Genomic DNA, 20,727 nt, shown 5'->3' with positions numbered 1-20,727 from the left:
CATAGGATGTCATCTATGTACCGTCGCCACATTATGATGTGGGGTGTGAATTCTGAAAATTCTGGGTCCCATAGCCAGAATTTCTCCACGTGACTCATTAGGATACAGGCGTACGGCGGCGCAAATTTGGCTCCCATGGCCGTACCGCGTGTTTGCCGGTATATCTTTCCATTGAAGCTAAAGACATTGTTATTTAGGCAGAAGTTCAGCATTTCCAGGGTCATTTTGTTACTTTCAAGTAGGTTTGCCGATTGTGTCCATAGTGAGGATTGTACTGCATTCAGTCCGTCTTTATGTTGGATAGATGTGTACAGGCTTACGATGTCTATGCAGACCAATATGAAGTCTGGTGAATTTATACCTGCTATGATAGGTCTTCCTGGAGGGGGGTGAATTCCCTTGTGAATCTTAGGGAGGAGGTATAGGGTGGGCATAGTAGGGTACGGAATATATAGGAAAGATTTTTCCGATTGTGATATGAGTCCTGATGTGTACCATTTGTCCAGCATAGTGCTGATTGATGTGAGTATATCTTTTGTTGGATCTTTGGTGAGGTGTTCATAGCAGGATTTGTCGGCAAGTTGTTGGTTCGCTTCATGGATGTAGTCATCAATATGTAGTGTAACCGGGTTTCCACCCTATACCTCCTCCCTAAGATTCACAAGGGAATTCACCCCCCTCCAGGAAGACCTATCATAGCAGGTATAAATTCACCATGCTCTAGACTAGGTGAATATGTTGATAGGAAACTACAAGGACTGATGAAGGAAATACCATCCTTCATCCAGGATACAAAAGACATCCTGGATAAACTTCAAGACATCGCCTGGGAACCAGACTTCATATTGGTCTGCATAGACATCGTAAGCCTGTACACATCTATCCAACATAAAGACGGACTGAATGCAGTACAATCCTCACTATGGACACAATCGGCAAACCTACTTGAAAGTAACAAAATGACCCTGGAAATGCTGAACTTCTGCCTAAATAACAATGTCTTTAGCTTCAATGGAAAGATATACCGGCAAACACGCGGTACGGCCATGGGAGCCAAATTTGCGCCGCCGTACGCCTGTATCCTAATGAGTCACGTGGAGAAATTCTGGCTATGGGACCCAGAATTTTCAGAATTCACACCCCACATCATAATGTGGCGACGGTACATAGATGACATCCTATGCATCTGGCAAGGAGATGAAACATCGCTCAACAGGTTCCTGAAACTACTAGACAAAAACCCCTGGGGAATTAAAACAACTCATACCTTCTCTAAAAAAGAGATCAACTTTCTTGATGTTACACTCTATGTCAAAAATAATACCCTACAAAGCAAACTATATCGGAAGGAAACAGCGGCCAATTCCATTCTACGCGCTGACAGCTTCCACCCACGACATAACATAAGGAACATTCCTAAAGGTGAACTGCTGAGAACACGCAGAAATTGCAGTGAGGACGACGTCTTTAAAACAAAAGGCGAGGAAGTCATATCTAGACTCACACAACGAGGATATGACCACTCAATGCTGCAGAATACACTGACCTCAGTGGCCAAAGTGGAGAGGAAACAGATGCTCAGGAAAAACACTGAAGAAAAAGCAGAAAAAAAGGAAGATTCAGCACTACGCTTCATTACTGACTATAATATTGGCCATCATCAAATCAGACAAAGCCTCAAAAAACATTGGCATCTATTAAAACAAACACCTAACATTAGTCAAGACCTCAAAACATACCCGGAAATCACATTCAGACGTGCACCAAACCTAAAGGACATGCTCTGTAAATCGGAATTTGAAGACAAACGCAACACAGTCACTACGTTCCTAGACAGACCGCCAGGATTCCACACATGCAAAAATTGCAGCATCTGCAAACTAAGCTGCAGCAAAACCAAAAGAATACCTATAACACAAGGAAGGGAATTCACCATAAAGGAATGGATTGATTGCAATAGCAAATTCTGTATATACGTGATAATCTGCCCCTGCAACCTTCCATACATTGGCAGCACAATCAGACCACTACGGATCAGGATTCAGGAACACTACCGCAACATCCACAAACATTCTACCGGTCACCCACTCACTGAACATTTTGATGGCACTCATCCCCACAAAAAGGACTTTCAATTCTTTGGATTGGAAATTATACACCAAACCAAACGAGGGGGAAATCGTGAACTGAAACTACGAAGACGCGAGAGTGAACTCATCCTGAACTACAAAACCACAACTTTGGGACTCAATAAAGATGCGGAAATGCATGTTTGGTTAGGAGATGACTAACTGCTTCTCCTTCCCTCGCTTATTGGTCCATCTGCACCTCTGAGCCCCAAGACTTCACCTCTGTGCCTTTCCTAATAAAACCCTCCACAAGATGTGCACCGTCTTTACTACCAGAGAATACGCAGCAATTCCCCACTGACAGATATTGCATCGGAAATCTCAGAGCTAATAACTCCAAGCTACCTTGTAAAACCGAATACTCGTTTGCAAGCTTTAAATCCCTTTTTTACCTCTCTTTATAATACAGAACATCCAGGAATGCCTACATCTACAAAATAATTGATGTAATACTGCTGTTGTTTCATCAACGCGCTTTCATGCAAATGTTCATTCGTTATGTTTTTTTACCTATTTCCTCTCCCCAATCCAAAATGGCAACCGCCCTTCTCGTCCTACTTGCTAATTGGCCAATTGCTCCTCTCCAAACACCCCGCTCCAATATGGCGCCAATCGTTAGTTCACCGTCACTTCCAGTTCACCCGGAAGTCTTTACACACGATCACCTTATCTGCGCACAATCCTACCGGCTTCACATCGCGCCACGATCTGAGAAACCCTTCGGCACCTGGCATTAGCCAAGACAATAGGTAAGAGCTACCAGACCACCCCCGTATTGTCCCAATTGACGCCGGCCTTTTTACCCGCACTTCAATTGTTCTGCTTTGTTTTGATTTCCCTCTAGAATCTTCGGGTTGACAAACCCTTACAATCATTCTGATATCCCATTACCTGACCTCCCGGTAAGGGAACCTCGATCTTTTTGAGCACCTCACATGGCCTTGCTCACCCAATACGCCGAGCGCATCTGTACGTTTCACAATTTCGACACACTTCTAAATGAAACACCAGTATCACGCTACGGTTGGCATTCACGAACGATTCCTACACTTTTACCTGAGTCTAGCGCGTATGAGCACCTCTTGACACCTTGAACTAGCCACACTCCACAATATTGCCACAATGCCCATGACTACTGTCTCGATTATTTCTAAAGATATCACAAGATCATTAATGATTAATACCTGCATGATACTGCATCTTTCAAATCACCTTGTTCTTAAACGAAGGACACATTCGACCCGCGGCCCGTCCTTGTCACCGCCTAACTTTTATTGCCGCCACCTCCTAATAATGTGACTAAAGTCAACCTCTCTCTCTTCCCTTCATACCTGACCGGACCGCCTTGACGCTGAACTCCAAATAATTCTGTAATTATATACTGTGTTTCTACCATCTTACATCTGATTTTACATATCCTGTTTTTGACGTCTCTCGACCATGTCATTGCTTTACCATCACGAATTGTACCTTAACTATTAACTATTAATACCCGACTTCTTGTATGACATGCTCTCTCCTCATTTGTGATCTTGAATGTCCGCTTGAATCTGTAAATTGAAATAATGCCTTCGTGACCTTGATGGTGTTACAAACATGCATGTTACGAACGGATCTCTATCCCACTCCTGTCCTGGACACAAACGCTGTCATAATTATTGTTATTATGAAATCTTTACAAACATGTACATTGTCAATCGCTATTTGCTCTGAATGTCCTTTTGCATACGCGCGCCACCGTTACTTGTTGTTATCCAAAACCTCGTAATTTATTTACCTTCCATTATCACACTTGTCATTCTGTTTGCATTTGACTAAACATAAATAATCATGCAAATGTCCTAAATGTATGTAATGTTCCTCCACTAATGCCAACCTACCCCTTTTCTTACTTTCTATTCTATCTCTCTCCCTCACCATCTAAATGATCCAAATACCGTTATCACATTCCCCCTCTTTCCGCACAACCTAACCGCTCCTTGCTCGACCACCCCAATCACTAACGTTGACCCCCACATAATATCTATCCTGTATTAACCCACACATATACTTCTCCTTGCAACTACACCTTCTTTTTCGGAAACAACCCTTGCCCTTCTCTCATATTCTAACTCTGTTCTCTTCCCTCCTTCCTTCCGTTTTCACTGGTCTCCTTTAACAACTTGTTTACTTCCTCACCCCTCCACCTCTATTCCCACCTAACACACCCTCATATACTAACTATATGATCCACTTGACTGGGTGCTATGAACTCTTATGGCTACTCTATCTCTGCTCAGCCCTGAAGAAGCCCTAGGCCTGATGGCCGGTTAGAGGGCGAAACACGTGTTGGCTGTGGCTGTGCCATCCTTGCTCTTTTCTGATAAACAAATAAAAGCACAAACTTCTCACCAGTATCGCTTGATATACTTGCATCAATTGGATATTTTATCATAATCAACCATAAAAAATCCAGACTCTTGCCCGGACACACTAAACTCAAAGAAGCAGTCTCACTGGACTTGGCTGTCCAGGCAGTATTGTTTAAACGTGTGCAACGATACCCACATAGCTTCCTGACAGCTGTCATTCAGAGGGACTTCCCGTCCCGAAGCAGTAGTGGCTGCCGTCGCCCTGGTGAAATGGGCGCGTAGTCCCACTGAAGCCTCCTCTTTAGCTAGAGAATAACAGGCTTTAATACACAAAACGACCCATCTAGAGATGGTACGCTTGTGTACGGGCCCGACCTTTCTTGGCACCCACGTAGCCAACAAAGAGCTGGTCATCCACCTGGAACTGTTTGGTGCGATCCAGATAGAAGGAAAGCACAGGTTTTGGGTCCAGACGGTGGAGCCTCTCTTCCTCTTTAGAAGGATGCGGAAAGAAGGTTGGCAAAGTGATGGTTTGCCCGATGTGAAAGGAGGTGACCACTTTGGGAAGAAAGGATGGACGAGTTCTTAGGACAACCTTGTCCAGATGTACAGCCAGAAAATGAGGCTTGGATGAAAGAGCCTGGAGCTCGCTCACTCACTCACTCTTCTGGCAGATGTGATGGCTACCAGGAAAGCAGTCTTAAGAGTTAAGAGTCGTAGAAGACAGTTGTGAAAACCAAATTCAAGTCCCACTGAGGCATCAAGAAGGGAATAGGAGGAAAGAGATAAGGGATGCCTTTTAAGAAACGATTTACAACCGGGGACTTGTAGAGAGAAGGCTGAGAAGGCTGATCAGGAAGCCTTAGAAAGGCAGAAATGGACGAAAGATAGCCCTTGATAGTGCCCAGAGCAGAGCTCTGCTGGGCCAAAGAAAGGAGAAACAAGAGAAGCTCAGAAAGAGGAGAAGAAAGGGGATTCACAGACTTTGAGCGCACCATGCCACAGATTTGTTCCATCGGCAGGCATATACTGTCTTAGTGGGGGGGGGGGACGCCTGGCTGCCAAGATTACATCACAGACTTCGGGAGGCAAGTCAAATGACATCAACTGCCGCCGCTCAATCTCCACGCAAGGAGGTGGAGGCTGGACAGGTTCGCGTGGAGGACTGTCCCCTGTTGTTGCGACAGAAGATACTCCAGAAGAGGCAGTCTGATCGGAGGATCGATGGCCATTTTGAGCAGCTCGTGATACCAGACTCTTCGTGCCCAGTCCGGAGTAACAAGAAGGACTTGGGCCTGGTCACGCCTGATCTTCTTCAGCACTCTGGTCTGAAGTGGTATAGGCAGAAAGGCATTTAGAAGACTGCAACTCCACTTGTGACGAAAAGCGTTGCTTAGCGAGTGCCGCCTTGGAAATTCCATTGTGCAGAATTGCTGACATTGCGCGTTCTCTTTGGTGGCGAACAGATCTAACCAAGGCTCTCCCCACTGCTGAAAGAGACCTTGCACCACCTCCGAGTGAAGACGCAATTCGTGATCCATCATGCACCTGAGGCTGAGTTTGTCCGCCCTGGCATTCAGAGAACCTGCCAGGTGTTGAACCACCAAGGATATGCCCTGATGTTCCAGCCATGTCCAGAGGCGCAGGGCCTTCTGACATAGGGTCTACGACCCCACCCCGCCCGGTTTGTTGCAGTACCACATGGCAGTGGTGTTGTCCGTAAACACCTGCACTACTCTTCCCCGGACAGAGGGAAGGAATGCCTTTAGTGCAAGACGGATTGCCCAAAGCTCCAAAAGGTTGATGTGGAGCTCGGACTCCGACAGAGACCAGAGGCCTCTGATCTCCGCCTCTCCCATGTGGCTGCCCCATCCCAGAAGGGATGCGTCTGTCACCACTGTGTGATCTGGTTGGGGAAGGGCGAGGGATCTGAAGTAGACCCAATCCTGGTTCGCGAGCCACCACTGCAATTGTCGTGCAGTGCCCTCCAAGATCTGGACGCAATCGGCCAGATTCCCCTGATGCTGCGCCCACTGGAACTTCAGGTTTTACTGCAGAGCCCGCATATACCACCTGGCATGATCGACCAGCAGGATGCAGGAGGCCATTAAGCCCAGCAGCCTCATGGTCATCCTGAACGAAACCCGGGATAGAGGCTGAAAGATTGGAATCATAGCCTGAATATCCCAGACTCGCTGTTCGGGAGGATAAACCCGAAACTGTGTTGCATCCAGAACCCCTCCTGCGAAAAGGAGCTTCTGAGAGGGAATCAGGTGCGACTTCGGCACGTTGATGGACAAACCCCAGCATGGAGGTCGGCTGTAGTCTGGAGGTGGGAGATGACTGCCTGGGACGAGCCCGCCTTTAACAATCAGTCGTCGAGATAGGGGAAGACTGGAACCTCTGATCTGCGCAGATGAGCTGCGACCACCGCCATCACTTTCGTGAACACCCAAGAGGCTCTGGTAAGACCAAAGGGGAGCATGGTAAACTGAAAGTGCTCGTGGCCTACCGTGAACCGCAGGTAACACCGGTGGGCCGGCAGGACGGGGATGTGAAAATAAACGTCCTTCAAGTCCAACGCTACCATCCAGTCTCCAGGGTCAAGGGTAGACAAGAACTGAGCGAGCTTCAACATCTTGAACTTCTCCTTCAGGAGGAAGCGGTTGACGTTCCTGGGACCCAAGATAGGACGCAGGCCCTTGTCCTTCTTGGGTACCAGAAAGTTGTGGGAATAGCAACCACTACCTACTTGTGGGGCAGGAACACGCTCGATGACACCCTTGGCCAGGAGAGCTGTGACTTCCTGTTGGAGAAGGCCCAGATGATCCTCCTACAGGCGATGGTACTGAGGTGACATGGCTGGAGGGGTAGCCTCGAAGGGGAGGTAGTAGCCCCTTCGGACTATCTGCAAAACCCACCTGTCCGACATGATGGTGCGCCAGTGGGGGAGGTTATGGTAAATCCAGCCGCCCACTGACTATTGATGGGCCTGAAATGTCGGACTAGGAAGGCTTGGAGGTGGAAGCAGGGGGGGGGGGGGGGGGCCTGGGGGAGGAGTTGGTGGACTGGCCTGCCCGCTGGCCCCCAGAATGTATAGTCTCTTACCTTTCGGTGTACTTTAGCAGCTTGAAGAATTTTGTGGATTCACTATGCTGTGCATTATTCCGCCATCTAGTAGTTGGGTCCGGAATTGCAGCATTTCTTCTCTATTTAATTCCCCCGTGGCCTGGTGGGTGTCGACATACCACCATTTGGCATCCTTCTGTGATGTCGACGTGCTTCCTCTGGAGGCTCCCACCTTTGGCCGCCATCTTCGGATTCTTTTTTTTTTCCCAATTGTTTTTGTCCTCTTTATTTCTTCCTCCTGTCTCATCTTCCTGGCGGAGGAGGGTGGGTTCGCTAGTGAATCCAGAAAATTCTTCAAGCTGCAAAACTACACCGACAGATAACAAACTATACGTTTTGCAGCGTGAATGTTTTCTGGATTCACTTTGCTGTGCATAGAGTTTGTAGCGGTTTGCTAGTCTTGGGGTGGTGGTTGGGTGGAAGATGAGCGTTGGTTGTGAATGTATGTTGCAAGACCTTTTGTCCTACTTTTGCTTCCTTATTCATTTGAATATCCACGCAGTAGTGCTTTGTGAACATTTGCACTAAAGACCATGTTGCTGCTTAGCAAATGTCTTGAATAAGCGTATTTGCTAGAAAAACTACTGTTGCTCCTTTTTTCCTTGTTGAATGAGCATGCGATGCTCTTTGTAATGTTTGCTCTGCCTGTTAGTGGCATAATTGTATGGCTTGAGCAATCCATCTTACAATGGTATTCTTTGCTACTGGTCACCCAAGAAAACTGTTGGCAAATGATACAAAGAATAGTTTTGTTTTTCTGTATTCTTTAGTAAATGTAGTAAATGATTGCCCTCCTGGCGTCCAGGGTGTGTAACGTCCTTTCTGCTTGTTTTTTTAAAAAACTTGGTATTTGTATTGCTTGGTATACGTGGAACTTTGATACCACCTTTGGCATAGATTGTGGATCAGTTCTCATGACGATTCTGTCATTATGTATCTGGAAGTAGGGACTCTTGCAGTGTTAGGGCTTGTAATTCACTTCCTCTATGTAGTGATGCAATTGCCACTAAAAACGCGTTTTTTAGTGACAGCATTGGTAGCGTTGCTTTGTGCATTGGTGCCTTCATCATTTGAGTTAGGACTACATGGAGGTTCCATGCGGGTGGTGGCATCTTCTTTGGAGGCCCTATTTTCTTGGCTCCTTCTAGGAATCTTTTGACCACATGGGATGTGAAGAAACTCTTTCCTGTTTCTCCCCTTGTGTATACCACAATAGCTGCTAAGTGCACCTTTATTGACCTGTCGCTAAGTCTACTCTGTAGTAAATAAGTTAAATATTTTAGTACTGTTGATTCTCTTGTGATCTTTTTTGTAAGTTTTTCTTTAAGGCACCATTGAGAGAATCTTTTCCATTTGGCTGTCAAACACTTTCTTGTTGTAGGGTTTCTTGCTTCCCTGAGTACTGCCATTGTGCTTTCTGGTAGTGTGAGGTGAGCAAATTCTAAGTCTTCAGGAGCCAGGCCGCTAGGTTTAGGCTCTCTGGCTCTGGGTGTAGCACCTTTCTGTTTTGCATTGTTAATAGGTCCTTTCTTTTGGGGAATTTGTGCATTGCCCCCTGAGACATCTCCATTATCTGTGAGAACCAGGCTTGCCTGGCCCATTGAGGTGCTATGACTATTAATGTCATGTGGCTGATTCTGCACTTGTTGATTACCCTTCTAGCAGTGGTATCGGGGGAAAAGCGTATGCAAATGTCCCTGATCAGTCTATTCATAGCGCATTCCTTAGCGACTGTTTGCACGGTTGCCTGGATGCCAAGCTTTGGCATTTTGCATTGCGGGGTGTTGCAAATAGGTCGATTTGCGGAGTTCCCCATTTATTGAATATCCTTTGGATTTCTGTCCGATTTATTTCCCACTCGTGGAATGCTTACTCTTGCCTGCTCAGTCTGTCCGCTTCCACGTTGTCCTTCCCTGGAAGATGTATTGCTAGTAAATCTATTTTCCTTGAGATTGCCCATCTCCATAATTGTTGGGCTAGGGATGATAGTGTTAGCGATTGTGTTCCTCCTTGTTGATGTAAAACATGGTAGTTGTATTGTCCGTTTAAATTAACACCCTCTTTCCGTAAAGCTCTTTCTGAAAGGCTTTTAAGGCTAGGAACACTAACTCCAGGAAGTTGATGTGTTTCTCTGCATCCAGTTGTGTCCACAATCCCCTTCATGTTCATGTGTGCTCCCCATCCTAGCTGTGAAGCATATGTCGTAATGGTCACTGTTGGAGTTGGCTGTGTGACAAGTCTCCCCTGTGCTATGTTCGTTCTGTTCCACCATGCCATCTCCTGATAAACTGTTTGTGTGACAACCACTAGATCCTCCCAACTCCCTGTTGCCTGTGACCATTGTTGTTGAAGCCATTCCTGGAATAGTCTCATGTGAATTTGAATGTTTGGTACCAGATGAATGCATGAAGCCATCATCGCTAACAGTTTCCCCACTGTCAGATATTGCCCCTTGTGGTATAGATGTGTCTCCTTCAGTATTGCTAATGTTCTCTTCGTGCTTGGAAATAACCTTTTTAGTATTGTGTTGATTTCTGCCCCTGAGAATATCTTTACTTGTTCTGGTTCTGTTGACGATTTCTCCCAGTGTATTGAGAAACCGAGTTGGACAAATGTCTCTATGACTTGCTGAATGTGTTGTTTGCAAAGATTGTATAATCTTGCTCTTACCAACCAGTCGTCTAGATATGGATAAACATGAATCCCTTGCCTTCTTAGGTGGGCTGCTACTGCTGCTAAGCATTTTGTGAAGACTCTTGGTGCCGATTTTAGTCCGAATGCTAGAACCGTGAATTGGTAGTGTGTTTTGTCGATTACAAAACTTAATAGACCTTTGTGATTGCTGTTCATGGGGATGTGCAAGTATGCGTCCTTTGAGTATATAGTTGCCATGTGGTCCCCTTCCTGTATCTGACGTATTACCTCCTGTAAGGTTGTCATTTTGAATTGAGTCTTTATGAACCTGTTAAAGGAACCTTAAGTCTAGTATCGGCCGTAAGGTTCCATCCACCTATAGTATTAGGAAATAAGTGGAATATAAACCCTTGTTTCTTTCCTTGTATGGTACCCTCTCTATGGCCTCCTTGTTCAGAAGTTCTTGCGCCTCTTCGAGCAAATGAGATAGTTCTTTTGCTGAAAGAACCTTGTGTGGTTTTTTGTTTCGACCTTGTTGTGCAAGTTCTATGCAATATCTGTATTGAAGTATAGAAGTCTTTTATTCTGCCTCCCACAGGTGTTACATGTTGGAGGAACTGTTTGTTGTTTGGGACATGTGCATTGTCTTTTGTGATCTGTTTTTGTCTTATGTCTCTCTGTTGTTGCACCCTTTGAGTGTGCGTAAATCTTGCAGTGAAGTCACTTGGAGGAGGGTTTTTGTCCCCCTCTTTGTTTTTGGCCTCTTCCTTGAGGGTGCCCTCGAAAGGATTGCCTTTTGTGTTGGTATTGCCACCCCTGTTGTTGCTGGCCCTGTTGTTGACCATGGCTTACTCCTTGGTAACTCTGCTGAAAGGTTTGATGCAAGGCTACAGGTTGATGGTTACCTCTGCCTGTTGGTCTCCGTGAGTGTGCACCCCTACGCATGCCTTTGAATTGTAGTGCTCCCATGGACCTTGCAGTTTCATTTTCCTTCTTCAATTGGTTTAATTTGTCGTCCACAGCTGTTCCGAATAGTTGTTCACCATTGAATGGGGAGTTTAAAATGTTATTTTGTACTTCCGGTTTAAAACCTGAAATTCGCAGCCAGACGTGCCTTCTTTCAGTGACCCCGATCATCATTTGTCTGCTAGATGTTTCTGCCGCATCTAGTGCTGATTTTGAACATGTGTTTGCCATGTTCTTCCCTTCTTCCACTAAGTGGCTTGCCCTTCTATGGAATTGGTCTGGCAAGTGTTTTAGAAGTTCCCCTACTTCCTCCCAGTGTTGGTATGCATGCCTGTTAATTAATGCATTTGAATTTGCAATGCACCATTGTATTGCTGCACTTCGTTCCATCTTTCTTCCCATGAGATCCATTCTTTTGCTCTCTTTGTCTGGTGGTGGCCCCACATTAGTGGGTACATTTGCTCTCTTCCTAGCTGTGGAAGTGATCATGGAGTCAGCTGGCACTGATCCCCTGAGAGTCCTTTGAGGAGGGCTTTTATTTTTCCTCACCCCTTGGCGTTACTGCTTTGCATGTAGCCGGTTCTTTAAAAGCTTCCTTACCCTGCTCCAGTACACTAGGTAGCATGGGAAGGAATTGACTCCTTGTTTGTGTAGGCAGCAAGGTCTTTAGAAGAAAACATGATTGTGGCTTTTCTTCTTCTAATTGCACTCCGTAAGTGTCTGCTGCTTTCTTTATCACCCGCTTGTATATACCAATGTCATCTGGTGGTAAGGGCCTCAAGGGGAATGTTTCTACCCCTTCTTCTGGTGATTCGGCGTCGAGATCTTGCCACTGTAGGTCTTGTGGCTCCGAGGTCGCCGAACCGTGATAAAGGTTTGGTCCTCTTCCTCTAGTACTGCTTCGAAGTAGTACTCTTCTTCATCGACCGGTTCTGGTGTTGCCGGTGGCTAATTCAACGTCCTTTTCTGTTTCCATCGAAATATTCGGCGGAATTTTGAATTGCTTCATTGTTTCGTCAAAATCCCTCTTGCATTGCAAGATGCTGGCCATTTTGGCTTCAAGCCTTTTCTTTTTTTCTTACTCCAACGCTTGTGTTACGGCGTTGAGATTTTCTGCCTTTCTTTTGGAGCTTGTTGACGTCGAAGCTTGTTTAACTCTTTCTATTTTTGACGAACCGTCCTTTGAGACTTGTCTTCACCGTTTTTGTCTTTTCAAGGGATTTAGCCGTCTGGGAGTCCTTGAAATAGGAAACGACAGACTGTTGGTCCTTGGCGGCACTTGCAGTCGTCGACTGTTTCGACGCGAAGGCTCCTTTCGCGGACTTAGAGTCACTCTTTCGTGGTTCGGCTGACTGTTTCGCTTACCTCCGGTGTTTTCTTTTCTACCTCGACGACTGGTCCTTCGACGACGTTCTCCTCCTCTTCGCTGGAGAGTCCCAGATCTCGAAGCGACGGATGAGGGCCTTGACCCTGCATGTTGTAATTTGCTCTTCTCTGCCTCTCTCTCACCCTTAAAGTCTTCTGGGTGAACGTCGAGCATGCGTTGCAATCTTTGCTTCGGTGGCCTTTGCGGCAGGCAAAGGTTGCAGACCGGGTGCTGATCCTTCTGTGCGTACCTGTGGTGACAATTGTCGCAGAACTTGAATGGTGTCTTGTCCATTACCGCGCACAGGGAGCCCCCTGTATGTGCATTTTCTGTAGGACGTAGAAGTTTTGATCTTTTCCTCTTTGCTGCGTCCCGGTTCCCCGACTCGAAGGCCGGTACTCAATAAAGTTGTTTTCCTGATAAATGTTATTTTTCACTGATTCTTCTCTCCAAACTTCAGGAGCTGCTTCCGTATTGATCCAGACCCAACGGCGGGAAAAAAGAATCTGAAGATGGCGACCAAAGGTGGGAGCTTCCGGAGGAAGCATGTCGACGTCACAGAAGGACACCAAATGGTGGATTGTCGACGCCCACCAGGCCACGGAAAAAAAAAGAGAAGAAATACTACAATTCCGGACCTAACCACTAGATGGCGGACTAAAGCACAGCATAGTGAATCCAGAAAAGATTCACAATGCGAAACCACGGCGGTGGTTCCCACGTCCCCGGCCGCGCGAAGGCTGGGGAACTTGTGTCGGCCTGTGGCTCTGGGCAGAATGTGGTGGGGCACCTCTTCTGTAACCACGAAAGGGGCGAAAGGCAGACTGCGCAGGGCGTCTGGAGAGGCCCAAGGATTTGGCTGTAGCCCACAAGTCCTTGAAACGCTCTAGAGAGCTTTGTTGCCAAAAAGGCGACGGCCATCGAAGGGCATGTCCATAAGGGTGTTATGGACATCCCCAGAAAAGCCAGTCAATCTCATCCAGGCGTAGCGTCGAAGGGCTACCAACATGGAAATTGTCCTGCCTAGAGTCGGCGGAATCCAGCCCACAGCAGATGGTAAACTTAGCCGCGTCCCTCCCGGCGGCAACCGCCTAAGAGTACGGTCATGGCCTCCTCCGGACACTGAGGCAGCACATGCGAAACCGTGTCCCACACGGAGTGGGAATAACAGCCCAATAGATATGCAGTGTTTACCGACCGCAGTCTGAAGTTGGCAGAAGAAAAAAATCTTCTTCCCAAGACGATCCAGCTTCTTGGATTCCCTATCTGGAGTAGTGGTAGGGAATGCGCTCTTGGAAGTAGAGGCTTGGACCACCCAGCTCTCAGGGGTGGGGTGTTGAGAGAGGAAAGTGGGGTCGCCCGGGGCTGGGCGATGGCTTTGGGCAATCATCCTAACCACGGGAGCCCCAGTGTTGGGCCTGGACCAGGTGCCCAAAAGGACGTGGGTTAGGGCTTAATTAAACGGCAGCATTGGCTCCGAAGAACTCGCTTGCAGTTGAAGCACCTCTGTCAGGAGGTTAGTCCTGACCACCACTGTAGGGAGCTCGAGGTGGAGAGCCTCGGCCACCATACGCAACACCACTGCATTGGAAGCTCCCTCCTCTGTAGCTACGGTAGGAGGAGACAACATGCCAAGGTCAGGGGAGGTATCAAGACCGCTGGCACTACCCCAAGTCCTCTCTCCAGTCCGCTGGGTGGCAATCTGGCCTGAAAGGGACCCCAAAGTGAACAGGGGCACAAAAACCCCACTCTGCGCCAGATCAGGCATCGGGCGACGTCGGTTCGGCTCTGTGTCCATATCAGTATGGAGGCCGAAGCCGATGTCAACCGGGGGCACGACCGACCTAGAGTGCAGGTGCGGTGCCACGAGAAGCGGCACCGGTGGAGGTGGAGGTGTAATGAGGTCAACTGGCGCCGATCCGGATCCAGGCCTGGATCCATGGGGGGCCTGCGGAGGCGATGCCGGAGCCGGCGGTGAAGGTCTAGGACCCCCAACTGAGTCTGCGGGGCCCAAAGGCGCACCAGCAGAGTCGGGCTGCCCAAAGATGGCATGCATCGCCTCGTAAAACTGACGTAGCTGGGCAGGGGTCGCTCCGGGTCCCGGGAAGGGAGAGAAACTGAGTCGGCCCTTCAGGCTCCGCATGTAGAGCCGCGGGAAAGGCACCACCGCATCCCTCGGTGTGTCAGCCGACTGACGGGGAGAAGTCAAAGGGCGACGATGCTTCTTCGACTTCTTCTTGTGCTTTGACTTACCTGACCCCGAGTGCGAAGACTTGGATGGCGAGTGGTGATGGTACCGCAACCGGTCCCTCGATCTCCCTCGCAACCGGGACCTTGAACGGCACGGAGCTGACTGCCGGTGCTCAATAAGCTTTCGGAGCCATGGACCGGCAGTCGGAGCACGACTTGGGGTTGTGGTCGCGCTCCAGGCAAAAGAGGCACATGCCGTGCGGATCCGTCAGTGACATCAGTTGGGTATAGGAACCGCAAGCCTTGAAGCCGGGCATCCCTACATGCTCCAGGAGTAGTAGGACTCAAAAAGACGTTGACAAAAGTCGCTCAAAAAGGACAGTAAAAAAAGGGCTGGAGTTACTGATCTCTCCGGATCTGCGGGGAAAAAGAAATAACGGACGTCAGCACGCAAGGGCGGCGTCTAAGTAGCTACTGCAACGTCTTCCTGATGACCACGATGCCAACGACTGACGCGGAGCCGACCGACGCCACCTTCAGACGTGCAGAGGTACTTCTGACAAAAAAACTTTCCGGATCCAGTCGGACGCCTGGAGGTAAGGAATATATAACTAAATGTTTCTTTCAGATATGTGGGACAATACAACATGCAAGTGTTAATATAGAAAGGAAACCAGCATGGAGCGGATGAGAAGAGCTACATCCGCATAGGAAAAGATGGCCTGTAACCAATTATGGACACAATGTGTTCATCTCTTGCAGTCTGTTATAGTCAGTGTTGTGTAGTGGACTGTGTGCAGCTATGACTGTATGTGCCCTTAAGTGCTTTGTTGTATTAGGCTATAGAGACAAAATGAGGATTTAAGACGCCGTATGCCCAGCACTATCTTATTGTGGTAAAATATGAGGTCCAAGTTGAAGGCCTCTTTTTCCTATGCATCATGAGCTTCAAAAATTATGCACAGGCAAAAGAAGAAAGTTGGGATGGTATTTGTGTCCTTGCTTTTACTTGAGAAGGTAAACCATCCTTGAAAGACCGTTTCCTTAGGTGCTTTCCATGTAAAATGGGTACCATATTGATCTTGCATCACTATATTCAGCCATAATTCTATTATCATCAAAATCAGTTTATTAAGTTTCTAAAGGTAAGAGGAACTGAATCACAAACATTCTGGAAGATGCAATAAGTGTGATGGGGAAAAAGAATCGCACTATAGTATCTCCCAACAGACTTTGGCTGTAATGTATTGTGGCATACATTACATTAAACAACAAGATATTTCAGCATCCTCATTCAGATCTTGAGTTACAGTAGTTGAGTTGTGATCAAATACCTTTCCTGTTGGTGATATTTTAGGTTGTGTGCACCACCCCTGATTGTCCTTACTTTTTGAATAGCAAGAAATGTTCTTATGCTCATGTTTGGCTATGTAATGTTCCACCATGGGTGGGTTGTTCACTTTATGTAGGTTCCTATATGCAATGTTTAAGGGGCTTAATGATCCTTCCTAGACAAGCAAGGTCATACGGCAAGTAGGTAATTTAAATGGCATAGGTGTTTTTGCAAATGATCCAGCTTCCAATTTAGAACTTGTGATGTATCTTTACATCTGAAGGTTGTTTTTTTTAAGTTCTACTTTGCAAGCTCAACTATAGTGGCAGGTAAGGATCCCATTTGTATTTTAAAATTTATATTTTTGTTTGATCTATTAGACTTAAAATTTGAGGAGCAAAGGGTTCCCCTGATTTCAATAACTCTTCTGAATGCAATGAATGGATAATCCAGCCTCTCTACAACAGGGTGTTGTTTGTTCAGGCATACATGATCTGATATGTTTGTAACCTTCGAGAAAACTTTGGCATAAGCCATAGAGGCTGTATTTTGCTTTCTTTCTTTTATCACCAAGTAGGGCGCTTGTATTGACTAATTACCTTTTCTTTCTTCTTGTGTAAATAGAGATGTATACACCCAAGCTTTAAAACATAGTGCTGGAGCTTTAAGTTGTTCTTTGAAGTTTTCACAGAAGCTGCAGTTTGTTTTAGCCAAATGAAATTAGCTTTTGGAGCACTGCATATTTGTGGTCACAGATGGCTATAGTCTGCAATGGGATTTTGTGCATAGTCAATGACCCTTTACACATACTACGGTCCAGAAAATCCACTCTGGTCTTGGGATTTGGTGGGTGAAGAAATGCAGAATTTTTCAACAAATATATTTTTCAGTATTCACAATAGAAAACCACAATTAGAAGAAACAGAAGCACTGCAGAAGAAAAAAAATTGGAGAGCTGAATCAGACCCAATTTACAAGGAAAAGCAAGTCATTGGACCTGTCAAACAATATGATGGCTAAGACACCATTACTACATGAGATTAGGACAGTAAATTACTTAAAGAAGGTGGCAGCAGCACAAATACCATGTCCAATCACCTGCTAGAGACAGAGATTCCACATTACTGGAAAAAGGAAGATGAACGCCCATTATGTAAAAGTAAGAACCAAAGGAAAGAAGGGAAACGTACTCCAGTTATTCATCTGCAGTGCCGTAGTGCACATTCCCTGAAAGGAGTGGAAAATAAACAAGATACTTTCCTCAAACATCAATGAGGAAGTTTAGAAAAGCTTCTAGATTGTAAATTACACCATCTAGTGGTTGCGTCCAGACATTTTGGTGTAACATTTTGTTCTCATTTTGGGTATCAACAATAGGAGGAGACGGGGGCGTGGCCAAGCATCGATCCATGATGGCCGCGTAAAGCTCCGTCTCCCGATTTTTTCCCCACGTCAATCCGACTCTTTTATCCGACCCATCCAAAGGTGGCTCCGTGCATCGGAGCAGTAGCGGTAAGTATCCCGCCCATCCCGGCTCGCATCAGACATCTAGGACAGAAGATATGGGGATCGGTGAAGTGAGGCCTGCTCGCTGAGCGGGAGCCGGGACCCACAGTGCCGCGGGAGGCCGGGGAAGTAGCTCGGCAGCGCTGACATCTTCGCGCATCAACGCAGGACCCTGAGGACGTCGCCATCAGAGGAGGAGTGCTGCATCTCCGTGCGAGGACCGAGGACTACAGCCAGCAGCTGCCCGGTGAGGGGGCTCTGTGGGGCAAGAGGGGCCCAGACTTCAGCGCCATCCTCGCGCACTGGGCCGAAAATCGGCGGATGGCGGCGCTGCGCCACTGAGACCTGTGGTGCCTCGTTCTGTTCCCCCTCCCCCACCCGCGGCTGAACCCAAGGGCCGTTACTGCCGAGCTCTACGTATCAGGGCCCACCCATCCTGTTGGAGCCATGGCCAGTGGTGCCGCTGGAGACCCGGGGAGTGCTGCAGCCGGGCAGATTGCATCCCGCGTTGCGGCGGGAAGGAACGTATAGTATTGTCGTCTCTGAGTGAGGCAGGTGAGACCCCCGGGCGGTCTGTGAGGGCACTAGTGACGATCCATAGAGGGGGGCCCGTCTGGACTAGAGAGCCTCGATTTTAAGCGCCAGCATCGTATCCATCGACGGAGGCTCAACTGCGCAGAGGTGGGCATTCCCTGGGGGAGACAGAGATTATGTTGGTTCCCCCTACATCCGGACTTTGGGGTCTGCAAACCCACTGACTCACCGACTGGGAGAGAGTACGGTGAGGGGTTGTGCCACCGCCTACCCTGTGTGACCCCAGCAGGGGTCAGAGTGGTCAATTAGCGGCGTAATGGATCGCAGTAAAGGCTCAGGGGCCCGGAGGCTGAAGGTGGCGCAAACCAACAAACTGTACCGCTACACTGTACCTAAAGAAACGCAACAGAACCGACTGTTCAGCGATGCCTCCCAAGGTGGCTTGGGTGAAGAGGAGCAGGAATTATCGCTAAAGGATGTCATGGACGCTATCACAGGAGTCAAAACCTCCCTAGAGCACAAAATGGATTCTATGGCAATCAACGTGAATCTCATTAGGGCTGATCTGGCGAAACTGAACTAGAAAGTCAAACAGGTGGAGATCACTGCCACCAGTCTCGTCGGGATGTCACGCAGCTTCAAGGAGAAGTCCGCGAGCTACAGGATTTCCGCAAACTCACAGACTTAAAACTAGATGACTATGAAGGCCTTCTCCGACGCAACAACCTCCGCATTCTGGGTGTTCCGGAAAAGTCAGAAAGCAGGCGCGTAGCTAGGGGGGGGGGGGGGGGGGGGGGGCGGGGGCGGACCGCCCCAGGCGGCACTATATTTAGGGCGGCTGCGGCGGCCTTTATAATTTATTTAGGGACAATGCACAAGTGCACAGTGTCACTTAATAAATTATAAAGTCCGCCGCGGCCGCAACGGCGCGCGCGGCCCAGTTTTGAGTGCAAGGCAAGCAGCGCGCTGCACGCACTGACCTACTTGGTTGTAGTGTGCGCCAGTGCGTCAGCGCCTGCTGCTGCAATTGATGATTGATGCATTGACAGTTAATCTGCCCGCGCGGCGCTGCCCACGTATACTGGTCCCATCCCAGCCTGCTCCAGGGCCGTCAATCTTGGAGAGCGCGCGCCAGCGCTCCCAGTGACGGCCCTGGGCTACATTTTTGCCCGGCCCTCGCGTCTCGTGATGAGAACGAAGCGGTGACGCGTCACGCGCTTCACCACTACGCACTCTCGTGAGGACCTTGTGGCTTGGGGCAGTCTGCTTTGCTGCGTCCGTACTCCGTGGATAATTCGTTTTAGTTTTAGTGCAGTACTAGTAGGTAAGAGAATGTGTTTCTTTTCTTTTTTTAAATATGCGCAGGCCCAGCAGGACACATACTTCGTGTGCGCTTCATTTAAATAGTTTTTATCATTATGGCCGATGCAGGACAACAATAAGACAATAAAAGAAGCCCCAATAACGCTGGTGATTAATGATCCGCTGGAGAGCAATTATTTGTCGGTTAGTAGTTTTTAAATGCAGATGAACAGTATTTTGTGTGGAAGCTCAGTTGGTTGCTGCCTTTGCCACAGAGATCCTTGTGTTACTTGCAGTTCAGAAGTTACAATCCTAACATAGGACAGTGACCAATTAACTGTCACCCCGGCTCGTTTGATTTAAGCCCTTGATTCTGAGGCCTGCCGGAGCGTAGGACCACTCCTCTTTCTTGATGAACCCCACCCTCACTCTGAATGATTGCACTTGGGCGCTTCAAGCTGGGCTTCCCAAAACTGTGTGTCAATCAGCGAGGGTTTCAGTTTGTGGGCAGTGCATGTGATAGGCGTCATCACGGATGCCGGGTCACATGCTGTAAAGAGATACAGCGTGTATGTTTCACTTTTATGGAAACATGCACGCTGTAGAGATGTTGTGTGGAGTACTGCCTGTGAGATTTCCCCACTAATGTCAGCACAGAGCAGCAAGGCGGGCCAGGTTGGCAACAGTTATGTGCCGTTTGGTAGCAGCAAGTGTAAGTCCTTTTGCTGTTGCGTTCGCTACGTTTTTGTTGTGCGCCGTGTTGCCAGTAAAACTTTTAACTTCCTTGATCATGCCGCCGCCCGTGCGAGATCATGGTGCCTGCAGTAGCTACCTCATGAGAATGCTGCGTGAATTCGACCTTACCGGACCTCGGACCCTGCGGGAGCAGTCATGGTGGCTCAGCTCTGTCCCATAATGGTCCTCGCACTGTGATGTAAATTAGTGTCAATATATTTACCTCCTTTAACAAACTTCTTAAATCTCAATTTCTAGTCCGCCCGGCCCCCAAAAGTTATTTGCGCCCTGTGTAGAGTTTAATTATTACAGGAGGAGGCCGGTGTTTGGCCTGTCACCTCCAGACCTCGACACTTCCTGCCTGCTTAGCCCCTGTCCTGGAGAATCGCTGAAGGTTGTGTCTCGTCACAGCACGAGTCTTTGAGCAGGTGCCGTCTCTTTAAAAGGCACAAGCACTGTTCTCAAGACAGCGGTGCCACATAGCAACTTTTCTCACGGTCATACCTGAAATATATCCCGATTGCCAGCAGCAAGAAGGGTGAGAAACTCCAA

The 20,727-nt window shown here is 47.9% G+C and overlaps 1 protein-coding gene across 10 annotated transcripts in view; it reads right to left on the bottom strand.

Annotated features, from left to right (window-relative positions):
* The window catches only part of PCNX4 (pecanex 4), a 401,845-nt gene that overhangs the window by 122,482 nt on the left and 258,636 nt on the right, over nt 1-20,727 (bottom strand). The gene's annotated exons all lie outside the window — the stretch shown is intronic.

Source organism: Triturus cristatus, chromosome 9, assembly GCF_964204655.1.
Source record: "Triturus cristatus chromosome 9, aTriCri1.1, whole genome shotgun sequence".
NCBI classification, from domain to species: Eukaryota; Metazoa; Chordata; class Amphibia; order Caudata; family Salamandridae; genus Triturus; species Triturus cristatus.
Note: the sequence above shows the minus strand (reverse complement) of the source record. Positions and strands in the feature narration are given on the sequence as shown.